General features: G+C 41.8%; 1 protein-coding gene across 8 annotated transcripts in view; it reads left to right on the top strand.

Moving 5' to 3' along the window:
- Window positions 1–22,703, top strand: part of Fggy (FGGY carbohydrate kinase domain containing) — a 398,632-nt gene that overhangs the window by 191,145 nt on the left and 184,784 nt on the right. The gene's annotated exons all lie outside the window — the stretch shown is intronic.

Genomic DNA, 22,703 nt, shown 5'->3' on the forward strand with positions numbered 1-22,703 from the left:
CAAATATAAAATTTGTTTAAAATCATTAATTCCTTAATATATCATAATATAAAAATTAATCTAAATAATTCTGTGACTTACTGAAATTTGAAAATTTTATGTTCATATCCATCTCTGGTGTGATATGGTAGAGCACTTTCATGTATTCATTTTTACTAATGGGACTACAAAGTATTTCTAAGCACAATATATTTATTTAGTAAAATATTTGACTTTTTTTTTATAAATTCAAATGCTTGGTTGAAGTCTTGATTTCATTTCCTATATAACTTTCAAGTCTTCAGTTCTTGCATTTGTTTATTCATTTTTCCAAAAGTCACCTGACCTCTTACCAACCCTGGCATGGTGCTAGAGATAGGGCTGTAAAGCAAAGCCTGGGGCTGGGGCTGGAGCTCAGTGGTAAAGCAGTTGTCCAGTGTGGATAGGTGGTGGGGTGAAGTTCTCAGCACCTTAAAACTATCCAAGTGAAATAAAATGAAACAAAACCAAATTTTCTTCCCCAATTTTAGTAGTAAATATAGAGTGAGGCAACATGTGAAAGATGTGTATGACAAGAACTTCAAGACTCTGAAGAAGGAAATGAAAGAAGACCTCAAAAAATGGAAAAACCTCCCATGCTCATGGATCGGCAGGATTAATATAGTTAAAATGGCCATTTTGCCAAAAGCAATATACAAACTCAACACAATACCCATCAAAATCCCAACTCAATTCTTCATAGAGTTAGAAAGATCAATTCTCAAATACATCTGGAATAATAATAATAACGCAGGATAGCTAAAACTATTCTCAACAACAAAAGAAATTCTGGGGAAATCAGTATCCCTGACCTCAAGCAATACTACAGAGCAATAGGGTTAAAAACTGCATTGTATTGGTACAGTGACAGGCAGGCAGATCAATGGAAGAGGATTTAAGATCCAGAAATGAACCCACATACCTATGGCCACTTGATCCTCAACAAAGGGGCTGAAAACAGCCAATGGAAAAAAGATAGCCTTTTCAACAAATGGTGCTAGTTCAACTGGAGGTCAGCATGCAGAAGAATCGAATTGATTCATCCTTGTCTCCTTGTACTAAGCTCAACTCCAAATGGATCAAGGACCTCCACATTAAGCCAGACACTCTAAAGCTAATGGAAAAGAAACTGGGGAAGACCCTTGAGGACATGGGCACAGGGGAAAAGTTCCTGAACAGAACACCAATAGCTTATGCTCTAAGATCAAGAATTGACAAATGGGACCTCATAAAATTACAAAGTTTCTGTAAGGCAAAGGATACCATCAAAAGGACAAATTGGCAACCAACAAATTGGGAAAAGATCTTCACCAATCTTACATCAGATAGAGGGCTAATATCCAATATATATAAAGAACTCAAGAAGTTAGACTCCAGAAAACCAAACAACCCTATTAAAAAATGGGGTACAGAGTTAAACAAAGAATTCTCACCTGAAGAACTTCGGATGGCGGAGAAGCATCTTAAAAAATGCTCAACTTCATTAGTCATTAGGGAAATGCAAATCAAAACAACCCTGAGATTTCACCTTATACCAGTCAGAATGGCTAAGATTAAAAATTCAGGAGATAGCAGGTGTTGGAGAGGGTGTGGAGAAAGAGGAACACTCCTCCACTGCTGGTGGGGTTGCAAATTGGTACAACCACTCTGGAAATCAGTCTGGCGGTTCCTCAGAAAACTGGGCACCTCACTTCCAGAAGATCCTGCTATACCACTCCTGGGCATATACCCAGAGGATTCCCCACCATGTAATAAGGATACATGCTCTACTATATTCATAGCAGCCCTATTTATAATTGCCAGATGCTGGAAAGAACCCAGGTATCCCTCAACAGAAGAGTGGATGCAAAAAATGTGGTACATCTACACAATGGAGTACTATTCAGCCATTAGAAACAATGAATTCATGAAATTCTTAGGCAAATGGATGGAGCTAGAGAACATCATACTAAGTGAGGTAACCCAGACTCAAAAGGTGAATCATGGTATACACTCACTAATAAGTGGATATTAACCTAGAAACCTGGAATACCCAAAACATAATCTACATATCAAATGAGGTACAAGAAGAAAGGAAGAGTGGCCCCTTGTTCTGGAAAGACTCAGTGAAGCAGTATTCAGCAAAACCAGAACGGGGAAGTGGGAAGGGGTGGGTGGGAGGACAGGGGGAGAGAAGGGGGCTTACAGGACTTTCTGGGAGTGGGGGGCTAGGAAAGGGGAAATCATTTGAAATGTAAATAAAAATATGTCGAATAAAAAAAATGGAAAAAAAAAAAGAATTCTCACCTGAAGAACTTCGGATGGCGGAGAAACATCTTAAAAAATGCTCAACTTCATTAGTCATCAGGAAAATGCAAATCAAAACAACCCTGAGATTTCACCTTACACCAGTCAGAATGGCTGAGATTAAAAACTCAGGAGACAGCAGGTGTTGGCGAGGATTGGAGAAAGAGGAACACTCCTCCACTGCTGGTGGGGTTGCAAATTGGTACAACCACTCTGGAAATCAGTTTGGCGGTTCCTCAGAAAACTGGGCACGTCACTTCCGAAAGATCCTGCTATACCACTCCTGGGCATATACCCAGAGGATTCCCCACCATGTAATAAGGATACATGCTCCACTATGTTCATAGCAGCCCTATTTATAATAGCCAGAAGCTGGAAAGAACCCAGGTATCCCTCAACAGAAGAGTGGATGCAAAAAATGTGGTATATATACACAATGGAATACTATTTAGCCATTAGAAACAATCAATTCATGAAAATCTTAGGCAAATGAATGGAGCTGGAGAACATCATACTAAGTGAAGTAACCCAGTCTCAAAAGATCAATCATGGTATGCACTCACTAATAAGTAGATATTAGCCTGGAAAACTGGAATACCCAAAACATAATCCACACATCAAATGAGGTACAAGAAGAACGGAGGAGTGGCCCCTGGTTCTGGAAAGACTCAGTGTAGCAGTATAAGGCAAAACCAGAACAGGGAAGTGGGAAGGGGTGGGTGGGAGAACAGGGGGAGGGAAGGGGGCCTACGGGACTTTCGGGCAATGGGGGACCAGAAAAGGGGAAATCATTTGAAATGTAAATAAAAAATATATCACATAAAATAAAAATAAAAATAAATATACAGTGAGGCAAAGAATTACAGTTACATGTGCAGATTCTGCCTCTTCATCTCTTCTCCAGAATGCTTCTTTTTTATTTTTTTGGATACTATGATCTTCAGAATCTCTCAATTTTACTATAGTCATGTATTATTCCCTAGTCTTTAGTACAAGAGCATTTGTTTCAAATTAGGGCTTCCAATTCATAAGGAAAATACACCAACACAAATCTCAATACAAGACACCAAATTTTCAGAATAGAATGGTATAAAGTAGACCAGAGCAACTCAACACATCAGACTGTGTCTCCCATTGTAAAGGTAAATAAATACTGTGTTGTGGACCTATGTTTCCCTTGGTGTATGTGTGTGTCTGTATATACCAGGCCAAAATGAAAGTCTTATAATAGATTATAGTCACCAAACTTGAGGCATGTATGGTGGCATATGCCTGCAGTTTTACCTGTTTGAGAGATGAGGCAAGAGTTTAGCTTAAATGGAGAGCTCACTGACAGAAAATTTACCTCCAGAATCTTTGGCTTATGTCTTTTGTGCTAAAGTTCTCTTACATTCACTAATCAGTTCCTTGTCTATGGAAAGTGAATTTATAAAGTTCAAAGATAAATTCCTAGATTCTTAAAGGACAGAGCTTAGGTCTATGCTGACAGGGAAGGGTGGGTGAAGGGATTCTCATTACTGATAATTTGGATCAAGTTTTATCCTTATTGCTTCCTTTCCAGGCTCTTGTCCCATCCCCTTGCAGCCAGCTCAGGATTAGGGTATCTGGGAAGGTAAACCGGCCCAGATGCAAAAACTCCACTCAGTATCCACCTGTTATGTTGGGTTGCAGAGGAGAGCAGAGGTCTGAGAGGCCTGAGAAGACCATTTGACCACAGATAGACTAAAGATAACTAGCAAACATGTGCAGACCTCTCTGATCTAGGTTTGGACCTGGAGATTATAGCAGTGAGCAGACAAGTGTCCTTCCCGCTGGAGAGGTTTGTACTGTTCTTTCCTGCTCTGCGTTTATGTCACTTTATAGTATTGATTTGACATAGCAGGATTCTAACCAGAATAAATTCTTGTTCTACCCACAAATGGGATACCTCTGAAACTTTTGTTTTCTCTTTGATGGGAAAGATCAGCCCATCTTTTTTCCTGTGAAAACTGGTGGTATATACATTACACACACACACACACACACACACACAGGCACGCACATATACGCACATACATACATATACCCCTTAAAGCAAATGAAATAATGGTCTGCCACATATTAGGCACCCAGTAATGAAGCCTCTCTTTTTGGTTTTCTCTCCCCTGAATCAGAATGCCTATTAGAAAAGAAGAGATTAGTAGATGAAGGCCTTTCATTTGTGGATGAAAGACATTCATTTGTTTATGAAGTTCCCTCCCTGGTGTGAAATATCTCTCAGCATAACTTCATTTCCTTCCCGAGAGTTAGGCAGGCAAAAAAGAAGAATCCAAAGATCAGACTCCCTCTGTCTGTCCACCTGTCCCAGGTGCCATGATTTTGTCTTTCTCATGTCCTCTAAATGAATGTGGAATTTAGTACTCTAAGTTGTATAGGTTTTCAGAGACACCTATAAGAACTGGTTGGATGAATTCAGTGCTGAGACCTCAAATGTCAATCAAGAGCCTAACTTTGTAGTGGGATGCCATGCAGGCCTTTCACAAAGCTGCCCTGAAAACCACGTATGTCCTCTGCTGGCCTGACCTGACCATCTGTGGACCCCATATTCTGACCAGGAGGAGGGGTCAACTCTCAGCAGAAATACCCCATAGCCTCTCATTGCCAAAGACAGCCTGGGAGGGGAAGATAAAGATCAAAGAACAACACAACTCAATTCATATGTTTTCCAGCTCTGGAAACAGAGGAGGAAGGACTTTGTGGGAATGAAAAATCAAAGATAAAAGAACATTTTGTTCTTAAGGGACTAGTTAGTGAGTTCTCCAACAGACAGGCAGCAGATAGGAGGAGTTTTGTTTGCACTTTGTGGGGGTGGTTCTGGCCAGGACTCCTGCTGCTGGTATTTTTCTTGCTTGTAAAAATAGCATTAACTTTGTTCCAGGTCTGTTCTTGGTTCCAGCGCCCCAACTGTCCTGAAAGGAAATAACAACTTCATTTCTCTCTCAGGCCCCTCTCCTTTCAGTGGGTCTTGCCTATCAGACAAACTCCTGACTATGCACTGAAGCTTGGAGTTGTTGCCATCTTCTGTGGATGCCTTCCCTGACTCCCTGACTCCATGACTGACTCCCTGACTCCCTGATTTCCTGACTCCCTGATTCCCTGACTTGCTCTCTTTTGTCTGTGTTTGTGCTGTATCTGGTGTTTGCTGGTTTGTATGTCAATGTCATCTTATTTACTCATGTGTAAGGTTCTTATAGAATGCTGTCATTTCATCCTGAGCAACTGGTGTCACGATTAGAGATTGGGTGAATGAGAGAACGGTGTTCCCTTACCAGTGGACACTTAATTCCGCCTGGAGGCAGATGTTCTTGTGTGGTAGATGTCCTTGGTTCAGTTCTACGGGAACAAGCAGTAGGTCTGAGCTACTCATAAATGTCTTAAAAGCTCCATAATTTTTGTTTACACTCATACTAGTATGCTTTGGTCAAAATCATACACTTTGCTGGGTTGAGCACAATTCTTTGATTCTTACTTAACCTTGGCCTCTCTATCAGATGTTGCATTGGCTTAAACTACCCTTCTGAGTTGTGTTGAAACAACATAGGGTTTTGTATTTTCTTTTTCGTTTGTTTGTTTTTCTAATGGCAGTAAAATTTATTTAGCCAGTCTTAGGGAAAGAACTTCTGGTTCTTGCCTTGCTAGGACAAAGCACAGTTCTTTTAGTGACAAACCATGCCAGTCACTTATCTCACCATTTTCTATATTCTGGAAGAAAGGGTGGGCAAGCAGCAGATTTCAATAATATGATTTGGGGAGTATTACTTATAATTAATATGCACACAGGTATATGAGATGAGGTGTTTTTACAGCAGACATTGTTATTAGCAATGGTCTATTACATTTCTAAACTTCAGACTACAGAAGCACATTTCTGCTCAGTCACTCCTCACAGCAGCATTGGAGTTGAACAGAGCAGATATGTCAACCCTTATTTGGCCATGGAAATACCTAAGTCTCAGAGTTGAGTTATGGGCCCAAGAACAGACGTGACTTGTTATCTCACATGAGGTTCAGAGAGCTCAGTGTGTCCTGCTCTTCCCCTCCACTTGACAAGGGAGACAACAGTGGCTGGTCTGACTGCCTGACGTTGTCACAAACTACGTGGTGAGGTGGAGGCTTGTGACTAAGCCTGTCTATTCAGATTCCATGGGTCATATTTATCATGTGTGATATAGAATGAGGGGCCCATTACTATGTGGCAATTCTACTTTTGAATTTGTCGCCTAGCATATCTAACTAAGGAACAAATCTTGAGAAACGCCTTTAGTGAGTATCCACTGATGAGCAGATTTACTAGCTGATGGAGATGGGAGGTGAATGTGACAGAGCAGAAGAGTTTTGGGAAATTGCAGCCTAGTGAACAGGCAAGTGAGTGCTCTAATTACAGTTATTTGTGTTAAGCGTGGAAGGCTTTGGTAAAACATGAAATGGTCTCAAAATTGAGACAGGAAATTACAGAAGAATCCCTGGGCAAGTGATGGCTCGAACTGCGCTCCCAGCAGGCCATGCAGCTATTACATCGTGGAAAGTAGAATGCATTTTATTCAGGCCCTTTTAAACTTTAGTTATGCTTTTTTTCTAATAATACATCCATAATATCGGCATCTTTAATAAGAAGCACCATTCTCAGTACATGACCATTTTCTAGCCATCTTCTAAGGCTCCAGGGCTCTGCCTGTTGCTTCACATACTTTTTACCTTTTTACAACGATTCTATTAGGTAAAGATTAGTTCCCATGTTGTAAAGCCAAGCAAGACTTCCAAAAATTACGTAACTAGTGTCTTACGGAACTTTGTACTTGATTGAGTCTTTAGTTCACATTATTTTCTCTAGGCTACTTGATCTTAAATGGGGGCTGGCTTTAGGCACCCATGTTCTGCTTAGTAGGATCTGGAAACATCCGAGGAGGAAGAATTATCACTGGTGTGTAGGAAAATGAAACCATAGATGTTGCCAGCCACAGTGCAATCCATACAATGCAGGCTCTCCCAGACATAGATTTCACAGGCACTGTAGCTAAGAAGCCTTGTTCTGTCTTAAGTATCCACAGGATGATATGTCCCATTACCAATCCAGCTTATTTCTCTAGACGCAAGAGGTAAGCCAAAAAAATGGTTTTACTAATGTTGTTGGGTCCTGGGTGGAAGCCAAGAAAACTCACTTCAGATATGAAAGCTTAAAAACAAAAGCTTTATTTTCTGAGTGCTCAGGGAGGTGGCCAGTTAGGGATCTGAATGGAATCCTCAAAGGGAGATTACACAGCATTTTTATAAGATGGAAACACAAAGCAAGGGGGTGGAGTGGGCTATTCCACTCACCCACCATATTTTGACTCGAGGGTTTAAGCAAGGACATTAACATTGGTGACTGACTGGTCCTCATCCAGGTCACCTGGTTTCAGGGTCCTTGATTTAGCTGCTGCAGCCAGGTCCCCTCCTAGTGTCTGACTGCAGTTTTATAATGATAAGGAAACAAAGGAGTAAGCAAGCTGCAAGTAGAGTCAATTAAGTCAAGACAAATAATACAGTTAGGACGTGTGTGTCTCAGTGTGGATGGCGGGGTCACAGCATCTGCCCTCTTCACATCCTTTACCAGTTAGCAGGCCAACACGAAACATCTGAGAAAGCAGGAGAGGAGTTGGGTTCTGGCCCTGGGAACATGAACTCAGTTTCTGGTCCTGCCAGCGAGGTGGAACTCCTTCCTGAGATGGCTGAAGTGAGAAAGCTACTGACTACCAATGTAGTATTTTTAAAGTAATATTCTGAGACATACACTCCTCAGAAAGAGTAGCTAGGTGATAAAGGGAAATGGAAGTGGAGACGGAGGGTTCGGGACCAGACTGTTTTCTGCAGCAGCTGTGCTTTTGACATCAAGCTTCTGAGAGACCCAGGCTTCTTTCCATCCACACCTGCTTCTTTCCTTCACACCGCGCCTCACCGCTTAGGGTGCCTCCTCCTTCCCTCCTAGACTGCCCCCTTCGGCCATCAGCACACAGTCTGGCTGTCACTGCCACTATAACTCCTCCCAATCTCACTCGTCCATGAATATTTGTTGTCCTCTCTGGTATGTTTCTTCTGTATTTATTCTACCTGTTTCAGCTTCCTTGTGTGCCTGCCATCCAGCACTAATCCATCGACATAACTGTGAAAGGATTCTGTGGACTTAGGAGGAGAGATTGCTGAATCCAGGAAGCAGGATGTTGAAAAATATAGATTTGAAATCTCAATGAAGATGGGAATCTGGCTTTGTGTTTACAAGATGTCATCTAGAACCCAAAGGAGCTAAAATACAGGGACACCCTGGCACTGAGGATATGGGTACACAGCGTTACTGATGTTCAACTGACAGGTGGGTAGATGAGAGCAGAGCTGAGTGTTTCTTTGAATGAACCAGGTCTAGACCCAGAGACCCAGAGCAGGAACCACCGGGAGCAGCAGGAAATCAGGAAACTCTTTCACAGAGCACCAAAAAAAATAAAAAAATAAAAAAGAGGTAGAAAGGGAGGGGATTCCACAGCACTGATAAAGCCACATGTAGAGTCTTGAGGGGGAAAGGCCGTGCCAGGCCCCAAGCAGATAGAGAATGCACAGCTCAGGGAGTTTCTGGGTATGATCAGAAGCAGAAGGAAGAATGAGTTAATATGATTTCAGGCTTGTGGTTTTAAGCAGCTGTATGAATGCCGCAGGCACATAAACAGTAGAGGCACACAGCAGGCACTCGGGGTGGAAGATTTGGGGATTTCTGTTCCCAGGCTCCAGGATTTTATTGGAGAACTACAGAGGACTGGCTTGAGCCAGGCGACCAGTCTTACCTGTAGACAGAAAGCTGGGTGAGATCCAGGCCTGGGGGCTGCAGCGGGCTCCAGCTCACTCACTCCTCTTTAAATCTGCTGCCACATGATTCAGTATGTGCAGCTGTGACCCTGCTGTGAAATCATAATGTTTGCAGTTTGATACGCACACACTCCTGTTTGGATAATGAGCGATCACACAGTTTCGGAACAAAAAGGCTACCCAAAGAGTTTCTATCCCAAATTCTTTAATTTTTAGATGAGAAAAACCAAGGCTCAGAAACACAATGTATCACCCGTGGCTATACTAGAAAATTACTGTCAGCTGAATTGAAAATCTATGTGTTCTTGTTCTGCTTGGTGGGGCAGCGAGGGCCCTGCTTCGTTATGTAACACCACCTCCAAATTAGGAAAAAGAAGGAGTCCTGGTATGTTATTCCATTCCTTACCATAGATCCTATGTAATGGCTGGAGTCCCTGTCACAGCTGGCCATTAAATCGGTAAATTAGTTCTGAGCTATACATGAATAAGTTCTTTGTTTCGTTGTTAATATCTACAAAGCTCCAAAATGTCCCCTGCAAAGCTGTCAATGATCAAAATACATAGTGACCAGCTTCCTCTGAAGAGCTCAACCTACTCATTGTTATTTTACCTACAACTTATTGAACACACACTCTGTGCCAAGTCCTGGGTTGGGGCCTTTAACAGCTACTATTATTAGCTTGGAACTGCTCTGTAAGCACCATTGTTTCTGCATTCTGTGCCTGGGGAACCTGAAGTTTATTAACTTGCTCATTGTAATGCTGTAATATATGATACATTAGGTCCCATGCCCAGCCTGACACTGGGTCCTGTGAGTTTCCCCTCCTTATGTATAGCTTATGAATACATGTGTGTCTTGGAATGTGCATGCCTTTGCTTACCTTAGCTTATATGTATGCCAGCCCACACCTGTGTCTTGAACAGGGCAGTACTCCTAGCTAACTTTCTTTGGAGCCAGTGCATTTCCAGATCCATTTATAAATGAGAAAATCGAGGCCTGGAGCAAGGTAGTGCATTTGATAGAGGCATTCTTAGCAGCCTAAGAGTTCAGAGTCTATCGAATGAGGTTTGTTAGACAAGGCTAGAAATAGGGCAGAGGGAATAGTATTAATTTTGTTTTTAATCACTACTATTTGTATTCTTTTATGTTTTATGTTTATGACTACCATTAATTAATAGTACTAATTTTGTTAGTATTCTTACTAGTTTTATTTGTATAGTATCTTGCCATCTTCAAACACCAGAAATGAGGAAGAATTGTTTCCTTTTAGTGGCTGAGAAAATTGATAGTTCAGGAAGCAAATGAATTAGCCAAAGTTAAAGGACCAGGAGGGTTTGCATTCCGCAGGTACTACCTGTGTGCCTGGCCATGGTTCCATGTCTTCCTTGCTACACTCTGGGCTTCAAACAGGGATCATGCTGTGCCCCATAACCAAGTGGACTATCTTGACCCGTGCAAGCCTTTTGCCTTGTCACTAGCTCCAGATCCCTGTCTGTTCTCTGGGAGGAGCCCTATCCAGAGGGTTGCAGTTCGCATCTCACTTATGGTAGATGGCTGGAAAGATGAGCTGGTGTTTTCCACTGCTGAGCTTAGCAAAGCAACTAAAAGGAAGACATAATTGCCCAACCTGGCTCTGACACCCACGCATTAGGGGATCCCACTGTGTCTGAGGCCTGGCCTTGCGGACTGCCCTAGTGCTGCAGGCTGTTTCTCATAGCCCAGAAGCTTAACACATGTTCTACCCACTGCTGCCAGTGCACTCTTGTTTACTTTGTGTGACACAGCAGTAGCTGATGGTGGCAAAATGCACATCTTCACCTACTGCCCTGCAACTGCCTGCATGTGACTGTTGGCCATGTCCTCAGACATTCACAGTGGGCCTGCTTCATTTTCATGCTTTCAATTTTCTTTTAACTACACATTCTGATAGGTGTGTGTCTGAATACAGTGTCTGAGTAAAGAGAAATAGCTTTTGAAATTCCCCATCCTACCTCAGTGCCTTGTAAGAAGCTAAGGAAGATTGTTGCAATATAGAGAAACCTCTTTAGACTCCAGTTCTATCACCCACCGGCACTTAATTTTCCATAGGACTGATCTGTGTGCCACTGTGAGTCTGATAGAAGCTCTGGCTCTGAAGCCATCGGAAATTCGACGTTTATAGGTAACACAGCAGAATAGAAAAGGACTCACAACTACTGAAGCTCTGAATGTACAGGCAAGTGTTGAGCCCCTAGACAATCGCTTGACATTTCATGCCTTGTTTTTTGCCACCAGTAAAATGGAGCAGTAACAGGAGCTGCCATATAGAGATGTTTAAAGATAATGTGTGCATGCTGCCAATATAGGGGCAGAGGTGTGAGCAGAGCAAAGTAGGCATAGGTCATTCGCTGTTGCTCAGGAAAGTGATGAACTGAGGCGTGAATTCACTGGCTTGACTGGAATAAATTAATAAAAGCATCTCCTAGGATGAAAGTGGGATCTGCATGTCAAGAAGCAGGAGCAGCATGTGCAAGAGAGGGAAATATTAAAGCGCCTGGTGTAGCAAGCCTCCATTGTGTTTAAGAGACAAGCAGAATAAGCAGCCTAGTAGATAGTATGAACTGTGGCACAGCCTGAGCTATGCAGCAAAGGCCTGTGGTCCTATCCCTTCATGGAGTATAACTGCTCTGTGCTTCTGATTTTCCTTCTATCCATGGGGATGAGAACACTACTTCCTGGGGTGACTGTACAGTTCCCTCTCTTAACACACTGGCGGGGGGGGGGGTGACTTAGTCATGCCAGTCTGTTGAAATGCCAGTCTGTATGTGGAAATCCTGGAATTCTGAGCCTAAGAGGTTGGATGTTAAAGCAAATCCAAATCCACTCTGTTTCAGTAGTTTCCTCAGTGTTGACTGTGACACAAGCTCTGCGTGGAAGGTTCTGCATCACGTGTATGTCTTTGGAGGTGCAGCTATGCATTCTAACATCAGCGATGAGACTGAAGGCAGTGGTTAAAGCAGTCAAAGAGATGCCATCTCACTTAACCCTCGAGCAAAATGCACTTATGTGGAGTAGCAGGTCTGACAGGCTCTGAATGTAGAGGTGATCATCCCAGCTGATGCTTAGAGCCTAAGACTTGCAGCATCCCTCACTAGAATGCAGGAAGGTGCCTCGATAGGATGCTCAGTGCCCATGTCTCTCCCCTTGAGCCCTCAACAGTCCTGTTTGTAGATGCCCCACCTCAGAGTGGGCAGTGCTGACCCTTACCACCCTCACTGCCACACCCCACCCCACACACTGTCCCTTGGGGAAGGAACTTTCTCTGTCCCTTTTTCTTTCCCCTTTAGTTCCTCACCCTGCTTTCTCATACTGTTCTTGAAATCCAGACAGAAATATAGAGGTGGTTCGTCATTGCAGTTGTGTGAGAGGGTGTCTGAACTCATACTTAATGTTCCCATCTTCATTTTGTCGGTGACAGTGACAAATCACTCCCCCTCCATAACTTCCTCCTGCCCCTGCCTTACTTAGAAATTACTATTTGCTGGAGACAGAGACTGGAAAATGCCTGAAGGGACAGCAGGAGAATCGTTTATTTAGAAAACTCCCAATTAGTCACAGTAAATGAGTTCACAATATGGATAAGAAAAGAAGAGAGAATATTTTTACTCAAAACCAGATCGACTCACAGGAGTTTATCTGATTTCTAACTTTATTTGTTCATTATAATATTTTCCTCGCTTGAGTACATGTCTGCTCACCTGTTATATTTGAATATATAATGACTCCCACAGGTTTAGATTTGAAAAGCTTAGTCACAGGAGGGTGGTAGTATTTGAGGAGATCTGGAAACCTCCTGAGATTGGGCCTAGTAGGTCTCTTGGTTAGGGCGTCAGGGGAATATTATTGCTGGCTGCTTCCTGTCTTACTCTTGATTTCCTGGCCCACTGCAGTGAGAACTGAGCTGCCCTACCATGGGCCCCCTACAACGATAGATTAAATGGCATAAAACAATGAGCCAAAATAAATCTATCTTCTTTTAGGTTGCCCATGCCAATAATTCTGTCAGAGACAGAAACATAATTAATATAACATCCAAGTAGTTTACAATACAGGCCAGTGGTTTGTCTTATACTCCAGAACAGCTTTGAACAATAGTTGAACTGAGGCCTTGTTATCTTCCTGTGTCAACCCCCCTGACAGTCTTCACCTAGGTACCTTAAAAGGCATCTAGAGAGGTGGAGTCAGCTGCAGTTGATCACCTTGAAAGTGTATATATCCTGAAGGGACAACAATTATACTAGGTGACAGGAAGATTGCATTTTGATAGCTGTGGTTCAGTAGTGGAGAATGAAGAGGTCTTCTGTCTGTTGCACTTATGTGATCTTCTTGTCAGTGACAGAAGCCTGGTAGCCGTGGCATGTCTGGCTGCACATTACAAAGTACTCAGCTTCAAACAATCCCATATTAACCATCTTATCAATATTTGATATTTTAAAATATATACATAAGCCTAAAGAATTGTTGAGGACTTTTTGTTTTGCTTTGTCTTTGTTTTTAAATCAAAGTCCCTCTTCTCTTGTCATAGCAGGATGTGTTGATCCATATTGTTACAGGTTCCTATGCTGAATTTAGCTTAGGGAATTAAAAGTGTGTCAATGTGTGACTCCCCCTCCCAGTGAAGCCCGGCAAGGCCATCTCCTACCAGTATTGTTAATATGAGTAAAAAATTCCCACACCTTCTATAAACAGGGTTCTCACAGCTGAAACTTGTAAAGAAAAACCCACACAACTCAATTCTGTGAAATATATCAAATATCCCCAAATAATATGACTCTTCAAATGAGTTCATAGATACTGCCTGCTATCCTGTGAAGTAATATTATTGCCCAGACTAATGCATATGACCCCATAATTCTTTCCACTTGTATATATTCCCAACAGTAAGTATAACACACAGACAATAATATTTAAACACCTAAATATACAATTACATTCCTGTGTTCTCCTCCACTGCACTGTGAGCTTCTTCCAGGCAATGGTATCTGTTTATATTCTTCTCTTAAGCTCAGGAATAACTTCAGTAAATGAATGAATATATACATGCATGAATGAGTTTTCTGAGCAGCATGCTAAGTACTGGATCATTTAACATGGCAAGTAAAATAACTCAAAACATTTTAGATGTGTAGAATAAAATGACAAAAATATATTCGCTGATGAATGCTGGTCTAACAGAAATGTGCTGAAGAGGCCTATGTGTACTCCATTCCCAGCTTGCTCAAAGGCGTCCATTCTAATGAGAACCCCCTCATACCAGTCACCATGCACCCTCAGGGAAGTGGGAAGGAATAAGTATTCTTGGAACTGAATGCTGGCCAAAGGTTGTTTTTTCCACAAAAAACAGTGGAAGGCAGAGGATTCTGGTCACAGAGAAGAATATTCGAACAGATACAGAAGTGGGTTTGACACTGCCCTTAGCCCTGCATTAGAGATTCCCTCCTAGGAACTATAAAAATCAGAGAAGCAGAGACAGATTGCAAGCCACTGAAAACAATGTAGAAAAGTTTGGCTTTCCTTCTCTTCTCTCCTCACAAGTCTTTGCAAGTCATTGAAGGTGTGGTTAAGAGACTCTTATGTAATTTGGCTTCATATATGTTTTTGTTTGGTTTGGTTTGTTTGTTTGGAGACAGGCTCTAACTCCAGGTTATGCTGGAACTCACTGTGTAGCCTAGATTATAATTCTGCCTTAATCCTCTCAGTAGGCTTAGGGTTGTGAGCTTCCATACCCTGAAAATACTTCAAATATGAAAATATCACATAAATACATACATGTACACACAGCACACACGCTTCATATATATGTATATCTCACACACACACACACACACACACACATACACACACACACACACATCAAACCCAAAAAGGGGTTGCATGATATATGCTATTGTAATGAAGTCTTGAAAAGGAGACAGGGAATTTGATACCTACTTACTATAGATCTGTAGATGAATAAGAATTATTTAAGATTTGGGATGTTCATTTTACTCTTCTAGCACCTTCAGTTTTCTAGAATAAATATATAAAATTATCTTTCATTTTAATCTTAAATGCATTTTCTGTTCTGCTTTACAGAAGGTAATAACAATGACAGCCCACAACCTGTCAGGGTGACTCCAAGTCCAGGTTCCATTCCTATCTGTTGTTACTCCTCCAGAGAGAGAGAGAGAGTCCCATTAAAGTTGAGCTCTGAGTCCTGAAGTTAAATCATCAAATGAAAGTGACTTTCAGAAGCTGAGAAAGTGCCTACTAAAAGGTTTACATATTACAGGAGCATTCATGGGCCACTCTTGGGCTTGGCAGTTTATGAAAAACATGCTGTTTTTCAGTGAGGATGCTGTAACTAGACAGTAGTCCTCTGTACACTGAAACCAGTATGCTGTCCAGAGATGTGAGTATACATGAATCCACCTCCTTAACCTCAAGGACAGGAGGAATCGCTCTGGAGTTTGTCACTAAAAGTATGTGGGGAGTGTTGTAGGGGTCTAAATTCATCCTGCCTAATCAGGACAGCATGACTCCACTTCCCTTGACAAAACTGGTGTTGTACTTTCACCTAAAGGCAATGAAGAACGATAATAAGATGAGGTGGTTTTATTGGGAGGAAAGCTAGGTAAGGAGCAGGGTGGGGAATGGGTGGGCGGTGTCAACCTGCCCTGCTACCCCAAAGCACAGACCCGTTGAGTATTTCACATCTGTGCTGTTAAGTGTGAGTGTTGATGTCAGAGCAGGGGGATGCAGGGGAGGAAAAAAATGAGGTGTTTGCATGTAATTTTCAAAAGTTTGGTATTTTTATTCTTGAAGCCAGAGTTTTTAAATAAAGAGTTGGAAGACAGGAAGATCAGTGTGTCAATGGAGAGCAGTGTGTAGTGGGTATTGAGAGGTGAACCTGAGACAGTATCACAGAGGTAGAGAGGAAGAAAGAGTAAAAAGTTTAAAAAGATGCTAAAGAGCAGTTAGGACCATCATCAAGGTCATGAAATGCTACAGATATTCTTCTCTGTAGCAGGACAAATAGCATGATTGTCTTTGACAGAAATAAGCGGAGGTTATAGGGTTACACAGGTTTAAATTTAAATCTCAGGCCTACTGTTACCAGGAAGGTGACTCTACAGGATGCTTTGTTAAGTCCAGCTTCAGAAGGTGAAGATCAAGGATTAAGCTTTCCTTTCATTCATATATATACAAACACATTTTTGTGCGTTTTTAGCATACAAGTATATGCAAAAATTTTCCTACTCTTAAAAACTGTTATTGGAATAGGGGTGATCATAAATACAATGTACTTTTGTATATCCATTGGTGAATTTATTGAGTACTTTTGTTTTTGATTAAGATTAGGCTGTCCTCCAGTACCTCTGAATCAAAAAAGCTGTGTAAAATTTAACATACGTACACACACAGAGCTAATGCACACACACACACACACACACGCACACCCTGTTAAAAGGCTTGAAGAGCTACTTGGTAAGGGACATGAAGAACCAAAACCAGAAAAGAGTCTAGAGCTGAGTTTGACATTTCTAGATCTCTGCATTCATCATCTGGTCGTTGAAAGTCTATAGTTCACAGGTTAAAAAAAAAAAAAAACCTAAATGCGCATCTGGGCAGGCTCCAACTGGAAGATGTAAATTTGAATGTATGACTCAGGAACAAGGAAAAATATTAGAATCTCTAGGCTTTTAGGTGGGACCCAGATTAAAGGCAAACTAGCCAGCAACAAAATTTAAAGGCTGGAGTCCAATTCTGAATGGACTCAATTGCAGATGATATTTAGTTAATCTGTCCCCACTTTGACTAACTGCAATAAGCAAAATCCCAAACTTCCTAGAGGACAATAAGACACTCAACTTTTATCAAAAGTTTATACATGCCTTCTAGACATTCAATGAAAATAATGTAACACTGTAAACATGAGGATTTTCAACATTCAGACTTACAAAGAACTATGCAGTTATTGTTGGTAGTAGGCATGGCAAACTAGATATTGAAATATATCTAGTAAATGTGTTTTATCAATTTAAGAAAGATGTGAAGAATTTTTAGCAGAGGACTGAGGGCCATGTGAAGAAGTGGGAACTTTGAAAGTGAAGATGCAAATCATGGAAATTAAGAAGACTGGGGCATCTCATGTCTGCTGGGAGAGGAAATCTTGTTAGGGAAAGAGCCTCCTGATTGGTTATCTAATACCAAGTGGTCACCCTGAAATTTGTATATGCTAGCAACATTAAATATACTCCATAGTTTTTATTTATGTATCTATACATACATACATGCATATATACATATATATATACATACACACACACACACACACACACACACACACACACATATACACACACACACACATTAAAGTAATAAAAAAAGCCATGAATTTAACAGGAGTGAGGGGGGAAACATGGGGAGGAGTCATGAGATGGATTGTCTGGGAAAAGGGAAGGGGAAATTATATAACTATTTTTTAATTAAAAATTTAAAAATTATAAGAGAATAAGTAGAAGGAAGAAAACAATACAAAATGCAGCATTCAAAAACAATGAGTGAAAGATAGCATAGATCAGAGAAAAGATTACCCACATCTCAACATAATGGATGGCAAATGGATGTAAAGCATAAAATACACAGAGAAATCTGAGGGATGGAGAGAAGCAAAACACTGACAGCAATGTAGATGGATCCCGATTGAGAGGATAGAAATAAAGTGGAAGGTATATTTAAGAGAGAATAACCAACAGTCCTCTCAACTTGCCTAGAGTTATTGCACCTTCAAAAAATCAATGTAATTTCTTATTAAAAGAAAATTTGATACATTAATAGCTGTTTAAAAGAAGTTTTTTGATAAAGCTCAGTATATACACAGGATATAAAAATGTCTTGTCAAAGTAAAAACAGAAGGTCTTTATCTTGATTAAGGATATCTACAAAGAAATATCCTAAGGCGTCTGTATTCTGAAAATGTTACAATATTTCTACTATATATCATGATGAAACTCCTAGCCAATGCAATAAATTAAGAAAAGAAAATATGAATTTTAGAAGGAAATCTGACTTCATATACAATAATTACATGCATTTAGAAAATCAAGAATCACCGGGCAGTGGTGGCACATACCTTTAATGTGGTAATGTGGCACATACCAGCACTTGGGAGGCAGAAGCAGGAGGCTTTCTGAGTTCGAGGCCAGCCTGGTCTACAGAGTGAATTCCAGGACAGCCAGGGCTATACAGAGAAACCCTGTCTCGAAAAACCAAAAAAGAAAAAAAAAAGGAAAATCAAGAATCTACAAATAAATTAAAATTTAACAAGATAGTAACTTAATAGGGTTGCTACTGCAAAAGAACATAAAATTCAGGTTTATATCTAGGATGAGAAACGGCTGCTTAGAATGTGATGCACCTTCAAAAGCATGGTTCAGAGAAAGATCAAATACTCAGAGGTGACAATGAGAAGGACATGGAGGCTAGGGGCCCCAAAGCATTAGTGACTATAAGAATGTATTGGAAGATTCAGTCATAAATGTGACCATTCAAATGTTCTGTAGATTCAGTGCAGACCAATTCAGATTGGAGTAATTTGTGTGTAAAGAGCTGGAGATTTGGAAGTGATTCGAAATCTTACATGGAAAGAGAGACCATGATGAGACAGCCTTAAAAGTAATCAGGAAACTGGCAAGCATCACAGCTTCCACAGAATCGCTGAGAAGAGGGTGACTACGGAGTGTAGAACCAAACATCCATCCGTGAGCAATTCCTGTATTACAGTGCTGGCCCCATAGCTTTGTGACTACGGGTGGCACTGCAATTCAAATAGTGATAATTGGCTATCAACATTAAAAATTAATGTAAAAATTAATTTTGTCACTTTATTCATGCCTAACATGAAAATAAATTTCTTACGGATTACATATCTAAATATGATGTGTGTGAAATAAAAGGAATTAAGGATTGGAAGATGATCTTTATGACCCTAAGATCAGCAGATACTCCTTAATAGGATCCCCAAATCAACACAACTATAAAAGGAAGGTTTGTAATGTAGGCTACATTAAGATGATGGAGTTTCATTAAAGAGTTAAAAACTATCAAAATGCAAGATTCAAATTTCAGTACCTGTAGCACCAGGACGTGTATAATGAGCATTTAAACAGTTTCTGTACATCAGTTAAACAGAATGGTGCTAACTGGAAATGGTTTCAACGATACTGAGTGTGCTGAGATCGCTCAGTGGGTTAGAGCACTATTTCCTCTTCTTCCTGGGACCCTGGTTTCAATCCCACCACCACGTGGCAGCTCACAATCATCTGTAATTCCAGTTCCAGGGAGTCTGATCCTCACTTCTGGCCTCTGCAAGTAGCAGACATGAAATCAATGCATAAATTTATCTACAGTTGTAGCACCCATGCATATAAAAATAAAATTATTTTCAAAATTAAGATATTATACATACTGGCCTGCCACAGCTGGTGCTAGACGTTGGCAAACATGTTAGGAAGAGGGTAGGATGTAAGTGAGGAAATGCCCGGCACAGTGCCTGCTGTACGGCCAGTGCTGTTAGGAGTCCTGTAGCAAGTTCCACATCTGCCTCACCAGCCAGTGACAGACGTCTGAGGTGTCTCCCTCCAAAGAACAAAGAAACAGGACTAAACTGGTCCCATTCTAGGTTTGTCTTGGAGGCCTTTAAGATGGTTGTTGCCTTGGTGGTCTTTAAGGTGGTTGAATGTGATCTTTTAAAATCATTTAACATTTTCTTCACTTACAAAAGGGATTCAGAACCTAATAACTCCTCCCTTTGCTCATAAATCAAGATTATCAGTGTTGCAAGGTGGGAGCAGAAAGTACCACTGATCTGACAAATACCAAATTCAGAAGGAGAGACAGCCAAAGATGAGTAAAGAGGAATATGGCTGTGCAGCCTGTGCCAAAGAACAATACGGGCCCAGAGGCCATGCACAAAATAGCCAGACACTGCTCCATCACCTTCAGCCCTGAGAGTTCCGAAGGACGATCCCTGAAGCTGGGCTGGGGAGCTCAGATCCTGAGCCTTCACATTCCCTCTTTGCTGTCGCTGTTGGTTGCTTTACCCATTGGGTACGCTTTCATCTCCAGAATGAAGCATCCTGACAGCAGTTGTGAGGATTGGATAACTTCATTTCCATAAAGTCCTTGGATCTGTAGCTGACACAGGCGAATAGCATACAGGTGCCAGCTGTGGCGGTAGAGATGTAGTGATCGTAATGATGGGAGTCTTGGTAGTGGTGGTGCTGATAGTAGTGGTGGTGGTGCAGATGAGGAGGATAGTGGTAGTGGTGAAGGCTGCAGCAAGGAACCCGAGGCTTTCTTTTTTCTGCAACACTAAATGAGTAGAGGATAGCTCTTATCCTCCAGTCTAAGGGAAGAGGTGCTCAGAAACATTGATGGCAAGTGTGTGGCATACGAGTCAGCTGCACCTATAAGAAGCCTGGTTTGAGAGTCTCTTGAAGGCGCTCAGTCTAGCTCTGCAGAGGGCTGAGCATCTGAGACTAGGTGGTGGGAACTCATAGAAGATAGCACCTACACTTCGGAAAGCATCGTTTCCCTGCCGCTGTGCTCAGGAAATGGGTTTGGAGTTGAAACTATGGACAAATAAGGAGAGATACGCATCAGGGCCTAGGGCCCAACACGAAGCAGTGCCCTTCTGTCAGGATATGCCTTCTCGCCTCCACTTTTATTTGTCACATTTAAATCATCACCTCCATTTTACAGATAAGACCAGGCACAGGAACACCACTTATGCCTAAAATGAGACTTGACAGTACTATGCAGAAGTCTCCCCCTCAGACCCAGTTACCCCTTTGTCTGGTCCCCATTGCCTGTGGAGCCAGGAAGGGGACACAGCAAGGAGAGTGTGAGCATCTGGAGCAAGTACAGGGGGTGGAGGATCTGGGAGGGCGGGACCTCGGGGTCTGCCTTTCCTTGCTGTTCCTGAGACTTGCCAGTGCTTTCCCTTGGAGACTTTTAGTAATGCTCCTTTCCCTCCCCTTTTCAGCACTGTTTATTTACCTAAGCCTTTATTCTTTTTGAACCTCATTCAGCCACATGGCCTTCATTTTGCTACAACTCTGGGTCTTTATCCAAGCAGAGCCAGCTCAGCCATCCACATGCCACTTTCCTTCGCAGCCCGACTCTTATGGGTAAGGGTCACCTTTCACTCCCACCCCCGGTCTCCTGGGAACTGGGAAGCAGGGCTAGAATCAAAATCCAGCTTCAGGATCTGTTTTTCTTTTCAGTCCCTTTGTTGTCTGAAGCTGGAGGCCAGGCGTGATTAATCAGTCTAGGTGTAGTGGAACCCTTGACACTCTCCAGGGGAACTCCAGGCATTATGGAAACCTGGCCTGGTTTTGGCTCTTAGACCGAATTCCAAGCTTTGGTCTGTCAATGTTCAACTAACCCCACAAAACCTCTAGAAGCTTCCAAAGGACTGAAATCCATACCAAGGGAAGAGGAACAGTCAGAAGTCAGAGAGAGGAGAGCTAGCCTGCAAATTACGGTTTTTTTCTTTGACATATCAGCCCTCTTCCCTTAGTAGCTAAGCCTCCCCATGTCTACTTGGGGTCCCCTGAAGTATCTTGGGGAGCCTCCTCAGGACTGCTGGTTCCTTATTCTACCTCCAGGAAGACAATTTTCAGATAATCCTATAAATGAAACCATTTGTCCACCAACAAGAGAAATTTGCTAATGAAAACCAATGTCTGCTTTCCCCAGAAGAAAGTATTAATAGTTCCTATGTCACAGGTCCAGAGTCATGTGCCTCACACATGGCGATAGACTGAGTTTGCCTCAGGACTGAAGCAGGTCAAGTGTGGAAAGAAGGAACTATCTTTTCCTCACTACTATCTTGGGCTTCTGTCAGATGCCCCTGTAGCACACAGCAGATAACAAGAAATGCAGGTATTAAGTTGTGTGTGATGTGAGCGTCCCCTAAGGCCACGAAGACCCAAAGAAACAGTTTCTTGAGTGCTTTAGGCAAGGTTGTACAGAGAATTCTGGGAAGTTTGAGCATGCAGGAAGTTTGTGTAGCCCAGCAGTTCTAAACTAAAGGCAACTCCGTGAGCTCTGTTCAGAGAGTTCCCAGTGAGTCTTTCTCCCTAGACAAGGATGTAGCAGACCTCTTGAAGGGAACTTAGCACATGAAGGTCTTACAACCTGCTTCAATGTCAGGGTCAGAACACCCACAGCTTTTTGACCTGCTTCAGGGGAGATGCAAGTAGGACTGTTTCTTGCTCCTGTGGGTTTTCCCCTGTACCTTCAGCACAAAATATTCAGGACTTCAGTGCAGCATATAGTGAGACAGCATTTCCTATACCACACCAAAAAGATCGGGGATGATGACCTAATAAAGTAGAAGGCAGTATTTGTATCCTATAGATGAGAAACCTATGGCTCAAGAAGTGACTCTGTATAGGAGGTAACCCAGCAAACAGAGAGTAAAGCTGGGAATCAGGGTTCG

The sequence above is a fragment of the Apodemus sylvaticus genome, chromosome 3 (genome assembly GCF_947179515.1).
Source record: "Apodemus sylvaticus chromosome 3, mApoSyl1.1, whole genome shotgun sequence".
In the NCBI taxonomy this organism is placed as follows: domain Eukaryota; kingdom Metazoa; phylum Chordata; class Mammalia; order Rodentia; family Muridae; genus Apodemus; species Apodemus sylvaticus.